General features: G+C 43.5%; 1 protein-coding gene across 2 annotated transcripts in view; it reads right to left on the minus strand.

Moving 5' to 3' along the window:
• The window catches only part of Sestd1 (SEC14 and spectrin domain containing 1), a 96,762-nt gene that overhangs the window by 58,253 nt on the left and 15,637 nt on the right, over positions 1-22,872 (minus strand). The window lies entirely within an intron of this gene.

Raw genomic sequence — 22,872 nt, forward strand, 5'->3', positions numbered from 1 at the left:
TCTGTGCCTTTTCACCCACTACTGCACAGATGGAGGCATGACTAGGTGCTAGACACCCTTGCATTCAGATACCAGAAGCAGCAAGGGACTAATGAACAAAGGTAGATAAAATAATGCAGCCAGATACTCAACCAACTCCCTGGAGGCCTAGAGGGGAATTCTGAAGGTGGCCAGAAGTCAGTAACTGCCATTACTGGGCAGCCATTAGAGGGCAGCAGAGCATGTCCCCAGCAGCAGGACAGGACAATTGCAGGCCTTTTAATCAGAGCTCGGCAAATTACACTTCAAAGGAGATTATAATTGATGATATGTGTGGGGTACTGGAACTCTCCTTTCAATAAGGATAAATCAACCAGTCTGCTTGGAAAATTCAGTTAGATTCTTTGAAGAGTGTTTTTTTAACAACCAGAGAAAACCCATTAGGATTGCCTGAGGCTGACTAAATCATCTCTAATAAATCTACATCATGTAGACACAGAATGGTGGTGAACAAAACCAGAACACAGACTCCGTAGCCTTGTATTTCCAGGAAAACACTGAAACATAGCTCTCCTTAAAAGAGGTTAGGAATAGCTCCAACTGTTGGTGTTAAAAAAAAATCTTTGGGATAAAAACAACGCAAGCACAGGACTAGAGCTGACTGCTTCCTGCCTGGCAACTGTGCAAACATGACAAGCATGAGCGTCTCAGCATCCGGATGGCACTGGGGACTTCATGGGACATTTTGTTAGTACAGGTGCCAGTACGATTGGTAGGTAAGCTAGTTTTAAAACAATACAGACAGTTTCAAATGGAAAAACAACAATCCTCTGGAAAGACTTTAAATTACTGTGGTAAAACAATGGCTGGCTTTCATCACATCAAATCCCAAATCCCAGTCCTCTTCACCCTCATGTACTGCGGACCTGGCCAGTTTGGAAATTCTCTGGCTTCTCTGGGCTATCATCAAACCTTTCTCCCCTGACCCTGCTTCTAGAGGGAAGTGCTTGGCTTTGCTGTTGTTGATTTGTTTTCCTATTCTCCACAATGATACACACATACTCCATTAGGCTGAACTCCACTGAAGTTCCTAATACAGCTCAAGGGAGGTTCAGTGAGGTATGTTTCAAGGTCCCAGGCTCCAAACAATAAGAGTATAAATTAACTTTAATCTTGTTACTTGTATGTTAGGTACCACATAGGAAAAAGTACTTTTGTTCAAATGAAATATTACCTACAACGTACATTGACATTTTTGGACTGTTTATTTACATAATATAAAAAGGCTTACCATTACATAAAAAGTTTCCCCCATCAAAACCATTCTAATTTTAATTTTCTGTGTATGACTGTATTGCCTCCATGTATTTATGGACAACATGTATATGACTAGGCCAGAAGAGTGCACCTGACACCCTGGAACTGGAGCTGCAGATGGCTGTGAGCCACCACGGGATGCTGAACGCTGACTCCGCTCAGGTCCTCTGAAAGAGTAGCCAGTATTCTCACCTCCCGATCCATCTCTCCAGACCCAGAAAATTCCTTACTTTTATGGGCATAGTCACTAAAACTACTTCATAGGAGTGAAGGTCAGGTGAGTGAATTTATTTATATATATATAGTGTCTGGCATACTTCAAGACAGCAATTGCTCAATAAACACTGCCTTCTACCTATAGCTAAAAGGTCCTTCTTCAGTCCACTGCTAGTTGAACCTTCCATCCACTGCTAGTTGAACCTTCTATTCACTGCTAGTTGATTCCCACTAAAGCCTTCTTGGGCCAACAGATGAAGTCCTGCCCTTGTTATAAATAGCACATGCCGAGATAATTATTAATGGCCCAAGGATCCTTACCTGGGATTCTACAAGCATCTACACAGTACCTCATTTTATCAGATGAGGAAACCGGGGCAGGAGGAATTCTTTGCTTAGGTCACACAAATGAACAGATGGCCACTCACAGAAGTGGAATCAATCGCTGCATCTTATGCCCATCTTTCCATCACGTGGGTGGATTTTGTGGTATACAAATGTTACCTTGCTAAAGCTGTAAAGAATTCAAACAAACAGAAGTGTCCAGAAGGAAAAATCTGGACATAGATGACATGCATTCAAGGAGTACAAAACAAAATCTAAAAATACGAGAGCAGCGTGCTCTCACGCGTCTGCTCGGTGCACTGCCGATGCTTAGCAACTCATCTCAAGTCCACAGCGGTCAGAGCGGAAGGCTACCGAGAGCTTCCGCAGCAAAGACAAAGATGTTTTCTAAAGAGGCCTTTATCTGTTTTGGAGACTGGGAAGTCAATAAAGATCATGGTTCTAGCCAGTTCAGGACCTGGTGAAGGGGCTCCTAGGTCACACTGTTTGGATATCCTCACGGGATAGAGGGACAAAGGGAGAGCCACTACATCGTCACAGAGCAGGACAGAGGAGTGAAAAGGGGCGCTGGCTCCTTTAACCTGAGGTCCACAGCCTCTCCATCCATCACTTCCCGAAGCACGCAGCCTGCCACCCCCACAAAGGGGACCAAGTCACTCTTGGTGACTGAGACGCTGCCACAGCACTAGGATCTGGGAAGGGACAGATACTTGGAATAGGACGGATAATTTGTCAGTAATTGTTCAAAGTGAATAATGAGTAAAACTGCCTTTCCCCATTTCTTTATATTTGAAAATGTCCATGATAAATGTCCAATGCAGTAAAAATCTTTAAGCATGCAAACTGTAAAAAAAAAAAAGGGGGGGGGTCTAAAATAACAGTTACCAGTTAGCTTTTTTTTTTTTTTTTTTACATTTCAAATTCAACAGAGAAAGGTCAGATACAGTAGTCCATGCCTATAATCCCAGCAGGAAGTAGGGCTGAGTTGTAGGACAGTTTGACCTACACACTGAAACTGGAGAGAGACAGAGACAGAGTCAGAGTCAGAGTCAGAGTCAGACAGACAGGCAACTAGACAGAGAATATGAATATGAATTTAGAGAAGAGACTGTGCCCTTAAAGTGTTCCCATAGCCACCATCATGATAAAGGACGTTTGTGGGTAGAGGCTGACTACATGGACCCATTAGGATGGCCGAGGGTCAGTGAAGAGCGCTATTCTGAGAAATCCCATAGGTGGAGAGTAAGACAGGGCGCCAGGCAACCGTGAGGGGTGCAGAGCTGCGCCTGACTCTGCCATTCTCGTGGCGCTCAAACTTCTAGCCATAGCTCCATATGTCTTTCTCACTTTGAGAGTAGCTGTCTTCTCAGCAGCCTCCTTCTCTGTCACCACTACCATGAGATATACTTGTTTCAGGTAATTACTAGGAAACATTATGTCTATAGTACATACTGTGACAGGCAGACAGTAAGAAGTGACTGGACAGACAAGAAGGCAGGTTGGCTACGTGAAGCACCAACAAATATCATAAATGTTATAGTTTGAGTCAGACAAATAGAATTCTAAACTGTGTGCATGCTGCATATTAATATTTAAAAACATGTTCTGCATGCCGTAACAATGTATCCTGCCTATGTTGTCAATAAAAACACTGTTACTGTTTCTGAGATCAAAGCAAGTGTGGTTCTGTTGTTTGACTGTTCCTGTCTGCTGGCCTAGGAGAACGCCCACACCCACACCCCACACTCGGCCAGTGCAGAGCACTGACTAAACCCCCTTCTCAAAGCACAACAGCCTTCTCACTTAGGTTCCATTTAGAAAAATAATTAGAAGAGAATAAGATTAGATAACTTTAAACTAACCCACGCTCTATGAATAGAGTGTGTACTTTCTTTGAATAGAATATTAAATTACACAGTTCAGGGACATTTGCTGAGTCGTCTGGGCTCTGGCCCATTAGGACCATGAATGAAGAGACACTAAGTTCTAAAGCTGCCTTTATGTTCAGCCAACTCTAACTTTAGGCTCTGGGAATGGCTTGCTCGACCTTGCTTTTTACACACTGAGGTTTCACCATCCATATTCCTTCTTGCCGCGTCATTCTTTAATGTGCACAGTTCCCATTCCCTGAGGTCCACCAGCTTACACTGCAGTAATCACTGTGAGCCCTGCTCAAGCTTTCGCTTGCCGCCGCCGCCGCTGATTGCAGCTTCCCACTTGCAGCTTTCCCTGGTAACATGTAGATGACTTCTCACTCTGGTCACCCCACTGTCACTTGGTAGAAGAATCTAATTTGTTATTCATAAGAGAATTGCAGAGGAAAATCTAGGGTCCCTCTGTACAACTAAAAAAAAAATACTTGAAGCAATAAAGCTCACTTTTCATTATCAGTCACCATAATCACTGCATTCTACATACAAGACGGTGACAACAGAAATGAAAGCAAGTATCTACTATAGGGTCATGCAGCATGCAAAATATTTTTTAAATGAAAAAACTGTAGAAATTATTTTACAAAAAGTAATCTGAGGTCCCGGGGTGCATATGTGTATGTGTGTTAAATAAAAGACAGGGTATAGCTCAGTTAGAATGCATGAAGACCTGGCTTTGCTCCTAGTGCCAAAAGAAAAAGTAGGACTTAAAGGACTCTCTCAAGGGGCCACTGCTACCTATGCTCACCAAGTGCACCAAGGCAGCACTTCCTGCTTCGGGGACACACTGCCAGTCCAGCCCCAGCTGCTGCATCCTGGTCCTGAACAGGATCATCATTACAACTAGATTATATCTGGAGCCGACTGACAGGGGTGAAATCCTGACTGCACCTTCCACTCAGCATTAGTTCTATGGCATGACAGAATTCTTCTATTAAATCTCCCTTTTAGCTGAGGTCCCTGGGTGCATACATATTTCGAACACACAGGCTTCAAGGCTTAAATGCTAAAACAATCACACTTCCTGACTCCCTCCCTCTATGGTCTTCCCTATGACTGGGAATCTACCATCACCTCTGTCAACCACGAAGACACCAATCTATTCATGGTACCCAACCCCTCACACTGGAAAAGTATATGCTACATGATATATTGATGTGCAACTTCGATTTGCATTAACATCAAATGAGGCCAAGAAGGGCATACTTGAAAAGCCTTAACACTATTCTGGCCTAAACATCATACTTAACTAAATTACACATCTTCCACACTTCTATTCTGAGGGGTTATGCTGCCTTTTTAACTAAGATACCCCTCTGTGTTTTAGGAGATGAGAAGTTCTACTTAGGATTTGTGAAAACAATTGCCCCATCCCTCAAATGTTGTGATGATTCTACCTTAACACATAGGATAGATAGTTGTGGTGGTTTGAATATGCTTGTCCCAGAGAGTGGCACAGTTAGGAGGTGTGGCCTGTTGGAGTGGGTATGGTCTTGCTGGAGGAAGTATATCAAGTATAGGGATTGGCTTTGAGACCCTTCTCCTAGTAGCCTGGAAGACAGTCTTCTTCCGGCTGCCTTTGAATCAAAATGTAGAACTTTCTAATGGCTGAATAGTACTCCATTGTGTAGATATACCACACTTTTTGCATCCACTCTTCTGTTGAGGGATACCTGGGTTCTTTCCAGCATCTGGCAATTATAAATAGGGCTGCTATGAACATAGTAGAGCATGTATCCTTATTACATGGTGGGGAATCCTCTGGGTATATGCCCAGGAGTGGTATAGCAGGATCTTCTGGAAGTGAGGTGCCCAGTTTTCGGAGGAACCGCCAGACTGATTTCCAGAGTGGTTGTACCAATTTGCAACCCCACCAGCAGTGGAGGAGTGTTCCTCTTTCTCCACACCCTCTCCAACACCTGCTGTCTCCTGAATTTTTAATCTTAGCCATTCTAACTGGTGTAAGGTGAAATCTCAGGGTTGTTTTGATTTGCATTTCCCTAATGACTAATGAAGTTGAGGATTTTTTAAGATGCTTCTCCGCCATCCGAAGTTCTTAAACAATGAATTCATGAAATTCTTAGGCAAATGGATGGAGCTAGAGAACATCATACTAAGTGAGGTAACCCTGACTCAAAAGGTGAATCATGGTATGCACTCACTAATAAGTGGATACTAACCTAGAAAACTGGAATACACAAAACATAATCCACACATCAATTGAGGTACAAGAAGAAAGGAAGAGTGGCCTCTTGTTCTGGAAAGACTCAGTGAAGCAGTATTCGGCAAAACCAGAGCGGGGAAGTAGGAAGGGGTGGGTGGGAGGACAGGGGGAGAGAAGGGGGCTTACGGGACTTTCGGGGAGTGGGGGGCTAGAAAGGGGGAAATCATTTGAAATGTAAATAAAAAATATATCAAATAAAAAAAAAAAGATGTAGAACTTTAGGCTTTTCCAGGCCCGTCTACCTGAATACTGCTCAGCATTACAATAATGGACTAAGCCTTTAAAATTATAAGCCAGACCCAATTAAATGTTGTACTTTATAAGAGTTGCCATGGTTATAGTGTCTCTTCACAGCAACGAAAACCCTAAGACAGTAATAAATATGGGTTTGACATCATTAAAAGGAAGGGTGAAGTCCCAGAGGATTATTCTTCATAAGACAAAGCACACAAAGTTCAACGTGAATGCTAGTTGGTACTATACATTGTGAGAAGGAATCAGATGCCCACTCTGTTCTCAGTAGGAGGAAAAGTACCAGGTGACAAAGTTTCACAACTCAAATTAAGTGAGATATTAGTGACCATGAAAATCTACATCTCCCAACAGGTCTTTAGAATTCTGTATCTTCAATACAACGTCAGGCCAGCTACTAACTTTAATTGAGGTAGAAAACACAACTCATGTTTTTGTGGAGATATTTCTAAGGATTTCCCTTTAACCCTTTGTACTGGCTGGTTTTGTGTGTCAACTTGACACAGGCTGGAGTTATCATAAAGAAAGGAGCTTCAGTTGGGAAAGTGCCTCCATGAGATCCACCTGTGGGGCATTTTCTCAATTAGTGATCAAGTGGTGAGGGCCCCTTGTGGGTGGATCCACCTTTGGGCTGGGGCTCTTGGGTTCTATAAGAGAGCAGGCTGAGCAAGCCAGGGGAAGCAAGCCAGTAAGAAACATCCCTCCATGGCCTCTGCATCAGCTCCTGCTTCCTGACCTGCTTGAGTTCCAGTCCTGACTTCCTTTTGTGATGAACTGCAACATGGAAGTGTAAGCTGAATAAACCCTTTCCTCCCCAACTTGTTTCTTGGTCATGAGGTTTGTGCAGGAATAGAAACCCTGGCTAAGACAAATTGGTACCAGCGTAGTGGAGTATTCCTGTGACAACCTGACCATGTTTTGGGGAGGACTGTGGAAGGATTTTGGAACTTTGGGCTAGATGATCCATTCGATATTAAGAGCTCGGTGGAAAGTTCTGTAGGAGCTTGGAAGACAATGTTAAGAACAGTGCAGAAGATGGAGGCCTGGCTTGTGAAATTTCAGAGGGAAGATTAAAGACTCTTACAGTGGCCATGTTTTGATTGTGAAGATTCTGTGGTTTTGGTTAGCTGGGGCTGAAGAATCAGCTGTGATAAACGAGATACCAGAATCACTAAAGCAAACCTTTGTGTTACTGGGACTATTGATGCTGGTTAGCTGGAGCTAAGAAATTAGCAGTGATTAAGAAGAGACCAGCATTACTGAGGTGAAATCTTCTGGGATGTGTTTTCTGAGAGCACAGAGGCTGTGTTCCAGAGATAGCCACAGTTGTATTTTGTGCTGTGGCAGGACTTGGTACTGTGTAAGAGTCACCCAGATGGTACTGGTTTTGAAGGCATGAAGGGGTCATGAAGAGCAGCTGAGGCTCTTGGCACAGTGAGAGGCCACAGAAGGCCATTGGTGAAGGTGCAGCCTCAGTTGCAATTGATGGCCCAGGACTTGAATGGGTCATGCATAGGATCAGAGGCTTGTCACCATGAAGAGACCCTATGAGAGGCTATTGGTGAAGCCTAATTACAGTGGAAGATAGTGCTTTGGAGATGCCAGTATCATGCGATGACCACCAAGAACAGCAGCAGCAGTGGAGTACAGGCAGCTGGATCCTAGAAGACAAGCTGTGTGCTACAAAGGGCAGAGCTGGAGAAGTGACCCAAGCCCTTGGAGGAGCCCGGAAGATTGTGAGTTAGATCCCAGACATTGAACCACTGGAATTTGAGTTTTGCTTTTGGTTGTGACTGTGCCCTGTTATGTTACCCTCTTGAAGGAAGAAAATATTTTAGTGGACCCACAGTTAAAAAACTTTGAATTTTTAAAAGACTTTGAATTTTAAAGATATTGGACATTTTAAGGTGAACGAACTTTTAATATGTAAAGACTGTGGGACTTTTAAAGTAATTTAGATCTTGGAGATGAATAAGAAAGTAAGGGTTGAGGCTTAATAGTGATGTGTTTATGTGTCAAGTTGAAAAGGGGTCAATTGTACTGGCTAGTTTTGTGTGTCAACTTGACACAGGCTGGAGTTATCGCAGAGAAAGGAGCTTCAGTTAGGGAAGTGCCTCCATGAGATCCAGCTGTGAGGCATTTTCTCAATTAGTGATCAAGTGGGGAGGGCCCATTGTGGGTGGCACCATCTCTGGGCTGGTGCTCTTGGGTTCTATAAGAGAGCAGGCTGAGCAAGCCAGGGGAAGCAAGCCAGTAAGAAACATCCCTCCATGGCCTCTGCATCAGCTCCTGCTTCCTGACCTGCTTGAGTTCCAGTCCTGACCTCCTTTAGTGATGAACTGCAACATGGACGTGTAAGCTGAATAAACCCTTTCCTCCCCAACTTGCTTCTTGGTCATGAGGTTTGTGCAGGAACAGAAACCCTGACTAAGACACCCTTAGATAATAAAGACTGAATCTGGGAGAATGGAAAGTTGTACAGGAGAAATAGGATGGGAACAGAAGACCTGAAACTAACTCAATCATACAGAAAGGTAAGGCTACCATGAGTGAGAAGTCCCTGAAGAACTATGACAGCCAGCATCATTATCAAGGCTGGCCAGAAGTAGACTCAAGAGAGCAGACTTAGGTAACAATTTGGCCAGAAGACGTCAGTGGTTGCTTAAAAGTGATTTCTTACATGCCCAAGAGTATATTTGGAGACATTAGCATCTGAGCTGAGGATTACTCAAAGAGTACTTCCCTCTCCTTCACAAGCAGAGCCACTCAATAGACTGAAGACCCAAACAGAACCCAAAAGGAAAGAAAAGTTGAACTGTCTGTCTCATGCTGAACTGTTCACCTCATGTTGAACTGTCCGCCTCAGAAACCTTAGTCTTCTACCCTTGCCTGGAACTTAACACTGCTGTTCTCAGTTCTCAAGCTTTTAGCTTCAGACCAGAAGGCACAGACAGGCTCTCCTGAGTCTCCAGATTGCAGACAGCAGATCCTGGGGCAGTTCAGCTTCCAGGATTGCATGATTCCATTTCTTATGAGACAGTGAGAAAGAAAGAGTGAGTACATGTTCTCTCCTTCCTCTAGTTGTACTTCTACCCCCATCATTATGTGCCTCCATTTATTGAGAGAGAGAGAGAGAAGAGAGAGAGAGAGAGAGAGAGAGAGAGAGAGAGAGAGAGAGAGAGAGAGAGAGAGAGAGAGAGTTCTTTCCAAAGAAAAGTGTTTTAGGGTTTCTATTCCTGCACAAACATCATGACCAAGAAGCAAGTTGGGGGAGGAAAGGGTTTATTCAGCTTATAGTTCTGCATTGCTGTTCATCACAAAAGGAAGTCAGGACTGGAACTCAAGCAGGTCAGGAAGCAGGAGCTGATGCAGAGGCCATGGAGGGATGTTCCTTACTGGCTTGCTTCCCCTGGCTTGCTCAGCCTGCTCTCTTATAGAACCCAAGAGCACCAGCTCAAAGGTGGAACCACCCACAAGGGGCCCTACCCTTTGATCACTAATTGAGAAAATGCCTCACAGGTGGATCTCATGGAGGCACTTCCCCAACTAAAACTCCTTTCTCTGTGATAACTCCAGCCTGTGTCAAGTTGACACACAAAACCAGCCAGTACAGAAAGCTATCACAAAAACCAACCCTATTTACCTACAGTGGCAGTGTAGAGTACCTTAATTCAGTCTACTAAAGGAACAGTCCTGCCACCACAAGAAAGCTTGCTGAGTTAACTAACCTTGATCCACAGGGATTCATGGAGACTGAACTGCCAACCAGACAGCGTGGGTAGGATGGACCTAGGCCCTCTGCACATATGCAGCAGTCATACAGCTGAGTCTTCATGTGGGACTCCCAAAGTAAGGCGGGGTCTGTCTATGACTACACTGCCTCTTTTGGATTCCTTTCCCCTAACTGGGCTGCCTTGTGAAAGTCTTGCTTGACTTGATATGATTGGGCTGGATGATGTCCATGGGAAGCCTCCTCTTTTCAGGGGGGAAGTGAAAGAGGGGTAGATGGGGGAGAGGGAGGGAGACTGGGAGGGGAGGAGGAGGGGAAGCTGTAATTGGGATGTAAAGTAAATAAAAAACTTAGTCAATAATAAAGAATATATCTGTGGGGGGAAAGGGAATGAAACAGTCGGCTTACAAGTAGCCAGAAGCTATCTCCATTTATATGAAGACTCTGTATCTTCATTTACAATAAACTAGTATAAAAATAAAACTTGAACAAGAAAGCTGCTAAAAAACTTAGCAGGAGCAGAGCAAAGGCCTTAATAATCATGCCACACTTAATTATCTCTCTTTAAAGAATCATTCTGGGAGCATGAAGAAACACTTTAGATCAGAAATTTTAAATCTAAAAGCAATGGACAAAAGCAAGAGAAACAAGGTGACTGGTAGAGGTGACTGGCTGCAGTGCGAAATGCATAAACTATGTGGAGAGGTCAAGATGGCACGGGCCGGTGGCGCTGACGTCAGACCACGTCACCATAGGCAAATACAAACTAAGAAAAGGCAACCTGACTGCCACACACATGACCCTGCTTAAACTAAATGGGTCATAAAGCAAAACCAAACCTTATCATTCCATGAAAGGAACTGGGGAGTTGACAGGGAGGGAAGGAACATAAGAGAAACAAGAATACATTATACACATGTATGAAACTGTCAGATAACACAACTAATAAAAAGAAAATAGAAAACTAAACCATTTTAATCTTTTACATTCTTTCTCCAGTGGGGCTTCCCAACCCAACTCGAGCATCTACACAGCCATTGATAAGGTGCACTTGGCTCTGACAGCACATTTGCACTCTTGGTCATGTGCTTGTGCACTCTTTCTTACATGTCTCTCTCCCTGTTTAATGACATTAAAAGACAATTTATATTTATTTTCTTTCTGTGTATGAATGTCTGACAGTTTATATATACTTGGCCCAGGGAGTGGCACTATTAGAAGGTATGGCCCTGTTGGGGTAGGTGTGGCCTTGTTGGATTGGGTGTGTTACTGTGGGTGTGGGCTTTAAGACCTTCATCGTAGCTGCCTGAAAGCCATTCTCCTCTGAGCAGCCTTCTGAAGACACAGATCTCTCAGATCCACCTGCATCATGCCTGCCTGGACACTGTCATACTCCCGCTTTGATGATACTAGACTGAATCTATGAATCTGTAAGCCAGCCCCAATTAAATATTGTTTTCATAAGGGTTGCCTTGGTCATGATGTCTGTTCACAGCACTAAAACCCTAACTAAGACAGAATGTTTTCCCCAAATATATGCATGTGCACATATGAGAGCCTGCTGCACTCAAAACGTGTCAAATCCTCTGGAACTGGAATTATGGAGGTTGAAAGACGCTGTGTGGATCCTTGGATGCTAAAAACTGAACCCCAGTTCTCTGCATAGAGCAGAGTTTTTAATCACTAACTCATCTCTCTCATATCTCATCTTTGAATCTTGTCTTAGAGTTCCTATTCCTGCACAAACATCACAACCAAGAAGCAAGTTGGGGTGGAAAGGGTTTATTCAGTTTACACTTCCACACTTGCTGTTCATCACCACAGGAAGTCAAGACTGGAACTCAAGCAGATCAGGAAGTAGGAGCTGATGCAAAGGCCATAGAGGGATGTTTCTTACTGGCTTGCTTCCCCTGGTTTGCTCAACTTGTTTTCTTGTAGAACCCAAGACTACCAGCCCAGGGATGGCATCACCCACAAGGAACCCTCCCCCCTTGATCACTAATTGAGAAAATGCCTTACGGCTGCATCTCATGGAGGCATTTCCTCACCTGAAGCTCCTTTCTCTGTGATAACTCCAGCTTGTGTCAAGTTGACACAGAAAACCAGCCAGTACAAATCTGTACGGAACATTCAGGGTGAGTCTGGAGAGACAGAGAGAGGTTAAGAGCATGTACTATTTCCAGAGAGTGGAGTTCTGTTCCCAGTGCCCATGTCTGGCAGTTCACAGCTGCCTGTAATTCCAATCCAAGGGCAGGGGGGATCAGAGCCATCTCCTCTGTGTATCATGTGCACACAGTCATACTTTAAAAAATAAATAAATAGCCATGCCGTGATGGCACATGCCTTTAATCCTAGCACTAAGGAGGCAGTTTGAGGCCAGCCCTGGCAACACAGCAGGTTCCAGGACAGATGGGGCTACACAGAGAAACCATCTCAAATAGATAGACAGATAGATAGACAGACAGACAGACAGGCAGATTTAAAACCTGTCATATAAGATTCTGTTGCAGCACTAGCCATACCTGGAAAGCCCAACCTGAAATAGCCTGTGTTCACACGGATACACAGAAGCCTGGCTGAATTAAGAGTGAATAAATTACATACTGGAGCCAGGCTGGGTGGCGTCGGCCTCTATTCCTGGAAGCAGAGGAAGAAGCCAGCAGAACACTGTGAGGTCAAGGCCACCCTGGTCTACAAAACTGAGGCCAGTGAGAACCAAGGTGAGACCCTGTCCACAAAGGGGAAATGAATAAGAACTGCACAATGGCATGACACCTAGGTCTAAAGCACACAATGCTCTTCATTTATGAGGAGGGAAATCCCGCTAGCTGGCCAATAAGCTAGTCCAGCAGGGAGGCCTAAGCCCATTCAGGAAGTAAAAGGAAAAGTGGAGGTCTCGACTCTTGGGCTGTCCTTCTGCTTGTCTTGTCCAACCCTGTGTGATAGTTGTTTTATCTTAGTAAATTTTATTTTGTTATACTTCATTATTATCCCTTACAAATTTGCTCTTTTCTACTGAGAGACAGAAAGGAGTGGGTCTGGATGGGAGGGGAGGTGGGGAGAAACCAGGAGGACCAGAGATGGGGAAACCATAATCAGGATTACTGTATGAGGAAAGAGTATGTTTTCAATAAAAGGGAAAATCAATGATAAAAATACTTCATCTAAAATATAAAACATATTTAAAAACAACAAGAAAGACGATACCCATCTGACTGCTCAGTTTGTGCAAGAGAAACGATATAAAAGAGCAAGTTCTAAGAAGGAAGGGTGGGCAGGTGGCTGACACTTGCGCTGCAGCATCTGCATCCGCCTTCTCATTAGTTAGTTGGTCTCACTAACTTACTAACCCAGGAGGGGCTGCAGGATGATACGCTGGTGAAAATCAATCACTGCTAAGTAAAAGAGAACCCTGAACAGTTCCCACCACCCCATGGCAGCTCACAACCATTTGTAACTCCAGTCCAGGGTTTCCAACACCTGCCTATGGTCTCTGTAGGCACTGCATAGACATGATGTACAGACATACATGTAGGCCAAAAACCTATACACATGAAATAAAAATACAGCTATCCAGTAAGCATTGTATGGTAGGAAAAACCTAAGTATGTTTAGCAAATTAAAGGAAAGGTGATACAACAAGGACAGGCAGGAAAGAACTGGAAACTTTCTTTCAACAGAAACAGCAGTCACAGCAAGAATTTCTAAGGGCTGATGTAACTGCACAGCAGGGTGGGGCACCAAACCAAGTGACTCTTCAGCTCAATCTTCAGAACAGATTCTCAGACTGTAAGCATGAGAGCTCCAGAATAACAATGGGTGCAATATATGGGTGCAGCTCTTTTAAACAACTCTAAACTGGCTGTTCTGTGTCCAAGGATTGAGCCAATGTAGAGACTGGATAAGAGGAACCAAGTATCTCACTGTCAGAGAGGAGCTGCAAAGATGGAATGGAGGAAGAGGAGACTACTGGGATCCTCAAGGATGGCCGTATAAGGAAAACCAACAGTTTCTGATGCACAGAGAGAGACTGAGGGAGCAGGGCTGCCCCAGTTCTGTCCATTAAGAGCACTGACGGACTTTATGTTCCAATTTTACTCAGCAACTGAGCACCAAGTGTTTGATGAAACATTATTCTGGTTTTCTGCATGGGTATTTTGGGAAAACATTATCAATTAATCTGTACAGTAAGTGAGCTTCCTTTCCATAATGAGTAGGCCTCATGTAACCAGTTGAAATCCTGAATATTAAAAGGCACGCGCAGACACACACACACACACACACACACAAAATCCCTACACCTAGTTTAGAGCTCTTCTTCAGCAGACAGGCTTCAGACTTGCTCTATGAGGTTAGCCCTGCCTGCCTGAGTACCATGGAAGCGCATCAGCACACTCTGAGAGCTGGCCCACACTCACCTTGGAATTCTCAAGTCTCCACAAATAAATACACAGATCCAAATGATGAAACAGACTTGAACATGGATATAAACATAGACATACACATCTCCTATTGGTTCTATTTCTCTAGAGAACCCTAACTAATTCAAGGGCCTAAAAGCAATTCTCTCAGTAACAATGACGCAAGTCCCCACATCCTGATTTCTAAATAGCACTCCAAGTAAATGGAATCAGGGTTCCTTGAAACACAAGCAGATCCCAAATGTGGATACGGTTTGCATGGATGGCTGTGGCGTGCCTGCCAGGATGCAAGTGCTAAAAAATTTATGAGCCCTTGTCAAAAGGACACGGAACAATCCAAGTAAGAATTATGGCTGTATGTTCAAACTTCTAAGTAAAAATATGAGAACTGAGATATTTACAGACTTGAAATATCACCTCACAATGTAGACATTAATTATGAAGGGACAGTCACCTGACAGTGGAGAAACCTGGCAGGCATCACCAGACACACGGGATGGGTGCACTTGAGCACTAAAAGGACACTACAACAGCACAGGCTTCCTCATGAGACATGCATAATTGCAGCCAAAATTCACAACCCACATCTGACACTGAGGAAGCGCCCCACCCAGCTCAGCCCTGGGGTCTGTCAAATTACCTGGAGAGGATTCTTCCACAATGCCTGTGAAGCAAAGATTGAGAGAGTGTTCTGCTTTAAAATGGAAGAAGACTTGATCAATACATACTGAACATAAAACAGTGCTAAGAAAATAACGTTTTCTCTCACCCCCCCTCAAAAAAATAACTAACAGCAAAATTTGAACAAAACCTTTCTATTGTCTACAATAATTTCCTGATGTTTTATTATATTATAATTATATAAGGAAATTCTCATTTGTATTTTTGGGATAGTGGATACTAAAATATTTAGAAGTAAAGGAATACAATATATATAAATTACCTTCAAATGGCTTAGGGAGAAATAATATTTCTTTATTGCTTTATGAAAAGAACACATGGTGTTGGGTATGGTGGCACATGCCTATGACTCCATCACTCAGGAGGCAGTGGCCAAGGTTACATGAGATCCTGTTTCAGGACAGCAAGGCCTGGGGTCTGGGAGGTGGCTCAGTCAGTAAAGACTTGCCCTGCCAGCATGAGGTTCTGAGTTCAGATCTCCAAGTTAAAGAACTGAAGTAACAGTGGCATGGTGCCTCCAGGTTCCCACTCCTAGTTTGTTTGAGTCCCACAATTTTGTCTCATGTAGATTCTCCAAACTGGGACACATCAGAGCTCCAAATCTCTGTAGGGGGGGCTTGGTCCTACAGTATCACCAGGAAATTTTTCAATCATTAAAAAGCTAAGGAGAAAGGCTCTGGGCACACACCTGTCTTCCTAGCACTGAGGGGAACAGACAGACGGAAGCCTGGGCTGCTGGCCATCCAGTCTTGTCAATCAATGAGCGTCAGGTTCCATAAAAGGACCTGTCTCAAAATAAGTTGTGATTTAGAAAGATCCCCAATGTTGCCATCTGGCCTCCACACACACACACACACACATATGTACAAGACTACATGTGCGTATGTGCAGGGGCACATGAATACACACACAGAGAGACATAGACATACACACACAAACAGCTCTCAAAAGACGAAATACTAACGGCTAATAAATAATTTTAAAGTGTTCTCCATCCTTAGATATTAGGGAAATACAAATTAACACTACTCTGAGACTCTTTCTCACTCCTGTCAGAATCGTTTCCATAAAGAATAAAATGACAGTAAATGGTGCTGAAGATGTAGCTCAGAGAACCTTAGCTGGTGGGGTGTACATGCTGTGGGCCACCATGGAAATCAGTCTGGAGGCTTCTACAGAACTACAAATAGAATTGCTAAGGGTCTCATGCTATCACCCCTGGGCACACTCAAAACGACTCCTCACCCTTCCACAGAGACACTTGCACACCCTTGCTCAGGGCTCTCCTATGTGCAAAAGCAAAGAAACTGAATCAGCTGAGGTGTCCATCAACACATGATTAATGAGAATGTGACAGAGACACACAATGGCTACAATGAAAACTGAAATCTGCAGAAACATGGGTAGAACTGGTAATATATTACATGAGGTGAACCATACTTCATTTTCTTTCTCATACGCAAACCCTTAGCTTCTAGTGTGTGTGTGTGTGTGTGTGTGTGTGTGTGTACATGTGTGTGTATAAGTGGGTGTGCATAAATGGGTATGTGTGTATATGAGTGGGTGTCTGTATAAGTGGGTATGTGTGTGTTTAAGTGTGTGTATATATAAGTGTGTGTGTATAAGTGGGAGGGTGTATAAGTGTGTGTATATATAAGTGTTGTGTATAAGTATGTGTATAGGTGTGTGTGTATAAGTGTGTGTGCATGCATGTGTATCTAAGTGTGTGTGTGTCTGTGTGTGTGTGTGTGTGTGTGTGTGTATAAGTGGGTATTAGTGTGGACAGAGGTAAGGAGACTTTGCAGTGGGTTCATGAAAGGTCAGAAAGGGACTTTAAGGGAGAGTTGTGGGGAGAGGAACAGAACAGAATTGACACAAAAGTAGAAAGGAGAATTCTGGGGACTGAAGGGTAGAAATGGAGACTGGGGACCAGGGCGATGGGGGGAGGAGGGAGAAGGGAGGAGGGAGGAGAGAGAAGGGAGAAGGGAGGAAGAAGATGATTGACCAAAACTAAACATGCATGAAAATGCCATAAGAAAGTCTGTTACTCTGTATGCTAACTGACAACAAAATGCAAAAGAGGCAGACAAGATCCGGAGACAAGATCTACTACTAAATTTGGTAGCAGAGCAGTAGCCCAGGATATGCACAGGCCTGGGTGGAGTCCCAGCACAGAAAAAATTGAGTGCAGAAATGGAGCTGATATTAGGAGACCATAAGGTAAAGACTATATGGAAATTCTTCAGATTCTTTTTGGTTACCATTCTGTAACCTTAAATTATTTCAAGATGAAGGCAATTTCAGTAAAACTGCAGCATTCCAGAGTTTTCCATATCATTCAATGGTGCACATGTACACCCACACACATCATAAGACCTAACAGAAAAGTCCACACTATTGTTTTCCCATGCCCTCTACAAACCACAGCTGCAGAGTCTGCATCTCCCTCTACCGTCCCCAGCCTTCCTGCTGACTGAACGGCCTCTGGTGGGCTTCCTGGCCACCATCTACAAAATATCTCCTTCACACATCTACAAAACAAAGCTGCCCCTTACTATGTACCTAGTGTGGAGCGGTCAAAGCTCCTCTGGACTGCCCCAGACATCCCTGCAGGGTCGTGGCCCCGCCTTTCAGCTGTACCCCTCTCATCAGCAACACTTCTGGGTTTATGCCCTGGGCTCTGCCGCCATCTGGTTGCAACACTTTCTTTTTCATGGCTTGGTTGCGATGAGGAATCCCTACCTGGCTTCAAAGCCTCCCTCACTTCTCCTTGGCAGTACCGCATTCCTGACACAGTGTGGACAGATGGTTTTGACTAATGCGAACACTCTCAGAGAACAGCTCATAGTACAGTCAACTGGGTGAATTACTCAGAATAAAAAAATGTCTCAAACAGTGTTAATATGCATAATAGTATGTACATACACATACACACAGTTGAGAGCACACAATAAAGAATAAAGACATTAAGAAATCCCATAATGCTTTGCTAAAAATGAAGAAAGCTAAGAAAATCATTTAAAAATTATAAGCTGAATACACATCTCCCCAAGGGAAACAGCATGTGCTTTTCCTAAGGAATGTAAAACAAAACAAGTCCTTCACTTAATTCTTTATCTGATGCAAATGTTACATTTTCATTTCTATAGTTCTATAGTGAAGGACACGGCCTTTCCGCTTCTATTCCAGTGAAAGCTCTCTGGTCACATTCCATCACTCAGGAAAGCAGCTCAGGGACTCAAAGCGTGAACCTGGAGGCAGGAGCTAATGCAGAGGCCATGGAAGGGAGTTGTTCACTGGCTTGTTCCTGTAGCTTGCTCAACATTCTTTCTTACAGAACCCAGGATCACCTGCTCAGAGATGGCACAGCCCACAGTAGCTGGGTCCTCCCATATTATCACTAATTAAAAAAATGCACTGTAGGCTTGTCCGTGGGACAATCTGGTAGGGGTATTTTCTCAAGAGTTTCCCTCTTCCCAAATGACTTTAGTTTAAGCTGACATAAAACTAGCCAGTACAGATACTGTTGTCCACGGGCTTTAAATCATGAGCTGAGATGGAAATTAACACTGTCAGTAAAAATAACATAAGAACCCAGCGCAGTGCTACTTCATATTTAAGGATAATAACTACCTTTTTGTCCAAATGGTTTAAAAGACGTGACTCCCGACTTTAAATTCAATTCTATTAAAAACCTAATCAGTCCCGAATCTTGCTATCTTGGTTCTAAACCCAAACCCATTATGCATAATCTTGTATCAGAAAAGAAGTTAAAGGAAACTTTATCAATTTTAGCTGCCCTTCTTTCCACTGCATATAATATAGGAGAAAATGGAATTATTTTTGTCTTAAAGCAGACATTCTTAAGTTATTAGTGATATAGTGATCCAAGTTAAAACTTCTCTGGAAAAAAAAAAATCCTACACAGTGTAAATGTGAAAACCCCTGAGCACAGAGGTTAGCCCTGCCCTAGGAGGTGTCGTCTTCCTGACATTTCTCAGGCTTGCTAAGGACCACTGTGCACCAGGCTCTTCTGTGGCTTACAGGATTCACCGTCACCCACCTTGTCCTTCCTGTGTGTTCCCATCAGAGCCGACACGGACATTTAGCATCCACTCAATGCCTTTGCTCCAGAAGAGCAGGACTGAGCCCGTTCCACTGACCACTGTGTTGGCCAACCCCTCCCCACCCCCAAGTCCTGAGCATTTACAACAGACAAGGAACACAGTATGCATATGAAAAATTGCTGAGGTAATCTGGAGGGTTTTATTGTTTTTACCACATTTATTTAATTGGGGGGGGGGGAGAGATGGTGCATGGCCCAGTGCACAGGAGGAAGTCGAAGGACGACCTGTGGGACTCAGCCCTCCTCCCACCGTGTGGGTCTCACAAATGGAAGCTGGGTTGAAGGGCTCACCTGATGTAAGTCTCCAACTCCCTAGAGAAGCTGTTTAATGTTTCGTTATCATGACTTTGCTTTTTGTAGAAATCATGAAAGCCTTTCTATTCCAGAACAAGTGTGGATAATTAGACCCCATATGCCTACCACAGCAACAGGCCTGCTTCCAGTATCCTGAAATGTCAGACCTCCCTCAGAGCTGAGGTACGGAGACTGGCCAGCCTCCACAAACCAAAACAAGAGCCCATGAAGCCGGCAACCTTATTTCCAACACAAAAGTGGAGATCCAATCATGGTGAAGAAATCTCAAAATGATATTGTAGATAGTATGTCTTATACTATATATATAATTATATCACTTAAAACATAGAAAAGGTTTAGATTCTATAAAAACACACATTAAAAAAAATGCAAGCATCTACTACAGTTAGAAAACCAAACGCCGACAGACTCTGACAGTGACCCAGTGCTGGTCCCTGCCACTCCTCAAGACTCCTACAGAGCTGTAGCTCTTGGGTAGCAAGGCCCTCAGGCAAGGTTCCCGCCAAGAAAAAGGAGATCTAATGTTTGATGTACAACTAATTAGAGATAAGGTAGTATCATTTTGTAATCCTGCATGTGTCTTACTTATAGAGGTCATATACAAAGCCCTCAGCTAAACACGCATGCCCAAAATAAGGAACTAGAACACCAAACGTCTTCCTCCAAGGAAAGGCACTGTCCCAGAAGTTAATTGAATTCTTATCTGTCCTCCTGTTTTTATCTCCAAGTTCTCTATTATCTGGCCTCTTTTCTTTCCCAGTTCTTCCTCTCACTTGCCCCTCTTTTCTTAGGCTGAACTGCTTTTACAAGAAGAAGTCAAAGCCACCTGCATATAGTGCTGTCACACAATTCCTACAGTGTGCCACACTCAGTGTCCATTACCAATATCTAACTGTAAATTCCTTGTCTGTAACTAGTTGAGATGCTTAGACTCTTAGTAGTTACACAGGTTACTGTTTGGGCCAAAAGAAATTCTAAGTCAGATTAAGATTATCTTGGAGTTGGGCATGGTGCCACACGTGACGAGAGACGGGTGAGCCACAGAGTAAGATAGAGGTTAGTCTAAGCTACATGAAAAATGGTCTTAAAAAATAGAAGCCTATGAATGTCAGTGACACACGGTGATGTATTCTGTAAGTCAAGCAGCCAGGGGGGTGAGAGGTGAAGAACCCAAGTAGGAACTGTCTTGGGCTAACAGCAAACTCCAGTATTTCATGAGCTAAAGGGTAAGCCTTGTCTCAAAATAAACAGCAAACAAATACATAGTTGACTTTGTTTAAATAATATATATACAGAGAATGTTACTGTCTCTTTACTGTTCCTATAAGTACCTTCTTAAAAATTCTAAAGAATTAAAAGTCTTTAAAAATTTAATATAAGATTTTATCATTTTTGAGTTGCCTGAAAACATTACAATGGTTATAATACTGATTGTCAACCTGGTGGGATATAGAATCACTATGGAAGCAAGTCTCTGGGCATGTCTGCAAGATTGAATGGTGAGGGATAGGCCACCCTCCCCGCAGGCAAAGCCATGCCCTGGGCTTGGGCCCTGGACTGCATGCAAAGGGCAAGTGAGCAGGGCACAGTTCTCCACACTCTGCTCTCTGAGAGCAGCCTGGCCTCGGCCGCCATGACGGCTGCACCCTGGAGCTGTAAACTGAAACCGAAACCCTGCTCACCACATGTGTAACAGCTATTTTGTCAAAGGAGCAAGAGAATTAATGAATATGGACATCTATTTTCATAAACTCTTGCTTTCTCTTTGCAAAACAAATACCGTTTCATACAATGCCTCCTGCACCTAGGTCAAGTAAGCCACGTGCAGGATGAGTGTCCTGATTTCTTTTCCTGTTTCTGTAATAAAAATACTCTTACTGAAGCAACTTCACAGAGATTTTTTAGCCCATAGTTCACAGTATGACAGCATGACAGAGCCGGGGCAAGGCTGGCAGTGGCTGGTCACACTGCATTCTCATCTGCAAGCAGCAGGGGTCAGGCACCCTGGGGCCACCCACATGGGCAATGCTTCCCTCAATTTATGTAATCAGGACAATCCCTTGTAGACTTGCTCAGAAGCCTGTCTGCCAGCTAGCTCTAGATTTTATCAATTTGACAATACTAACTAACCATTACAACTCACAGCAGAATTTTCAAAACAAACTGTTAAGGCAAAAACTTTAAAAAGACAAAATTTAAGGCTGCAGATGGAAGCATTCCAAGACAGAAACTTTAAGCAGCAGAAACCACAAGTTTTCACTCATACAATCAGACTCTACCTTAGAGTTATTGGGAGAATTTTCAACAACTGTCAAAGCCAAGGACTCCTTTACATCAACTGAACCAGAATCCAGGGGTTGGGCCAGGGCACAGGATTTAATCCAAGACCCCAAAGCTAGCCACAATGTGTTCAAAATTATTGGCCAAGTCTAAGAACATATTAAAATATTAAAGTATTAATTGAGTCTAGTACTTATTAGTATGATTATTTCTCTCATCCTAGGCACAGCTGAAAGCACAGACATTACCTAACAGGAGCATAAGGAGTTGGTGAAAGACACAGACAATAGCCTGGTGGGGACCACGAGACCCAGCCTAAGTTGAGTTCTGTGGAGTTCCTGTTCCATCACTGCTTCTCAGACTCAACAGTGAAAGGTCCAACCCGAAAACACCAACAGCGGGGCTGACCAACACACCAAAGCTTTTGACACACACAGGAAAGGCTATAAAGAGCCAGAAGTTTCACTTTGCCTACATCCCGTAGCCCCGCCCCTAGAGGAGGCACCCACATGAAAATCACAGTAGAATTCCATCAAAGTCTATAACACAGCCTAGGTGCTGGGCATGGTGGAGGATCAGTAACTGGAAGTCTAAGGAAAGACAGCCCCTGAATCCAGGAATTAGATGACCAACCTGGCAACACAGAGACCTGGTCTCAAACCAAGAAACAAACAAAAACCCAAAAAATCCTCCAAAAATCAATGTTGAGCATGGCTAAAACAAACTTAAAAAACAAAGTTTCACCAAAGAAACGAGTTACAAGAACTGGAAAGGGAAGCTAGGCACAGTGGCACACACGTGCCTGTAGTGGCTATAATCCAAGAATCTAGAAGGCTGAGGCAGGAGGATCAGAAGCTTGAGGCCAACTAGGATACGTGACAAGTTAAATAGACTAAATAGTAATGTTTCAAAAAACAAAGTGAAACAAGAGAAGCTAATGATATAATAATAATAATAATAATAATAATAATAATAATAATAATAGCACTGAAAAATAACAGCTAAAAATCAAGGCTGGCTCACAACTCAGGGCTGCAACTCCAGGACAAGTGAGG

Source organism: Apodemus sylvaticus, chromosome 5, assembly GCF_947179515.1.
Source record: "Apodemus sylvaticus chromosome 5, mApoSyl1.1, whole genome shotgun sequence".
Classification (NCBI taxonomy): domain Eukaryota; kingdom Metazoa; phylum Chordata; class Mammalia; order Rodentia; family Muridae; genus Apodemus; species Apodemus sylvaticus.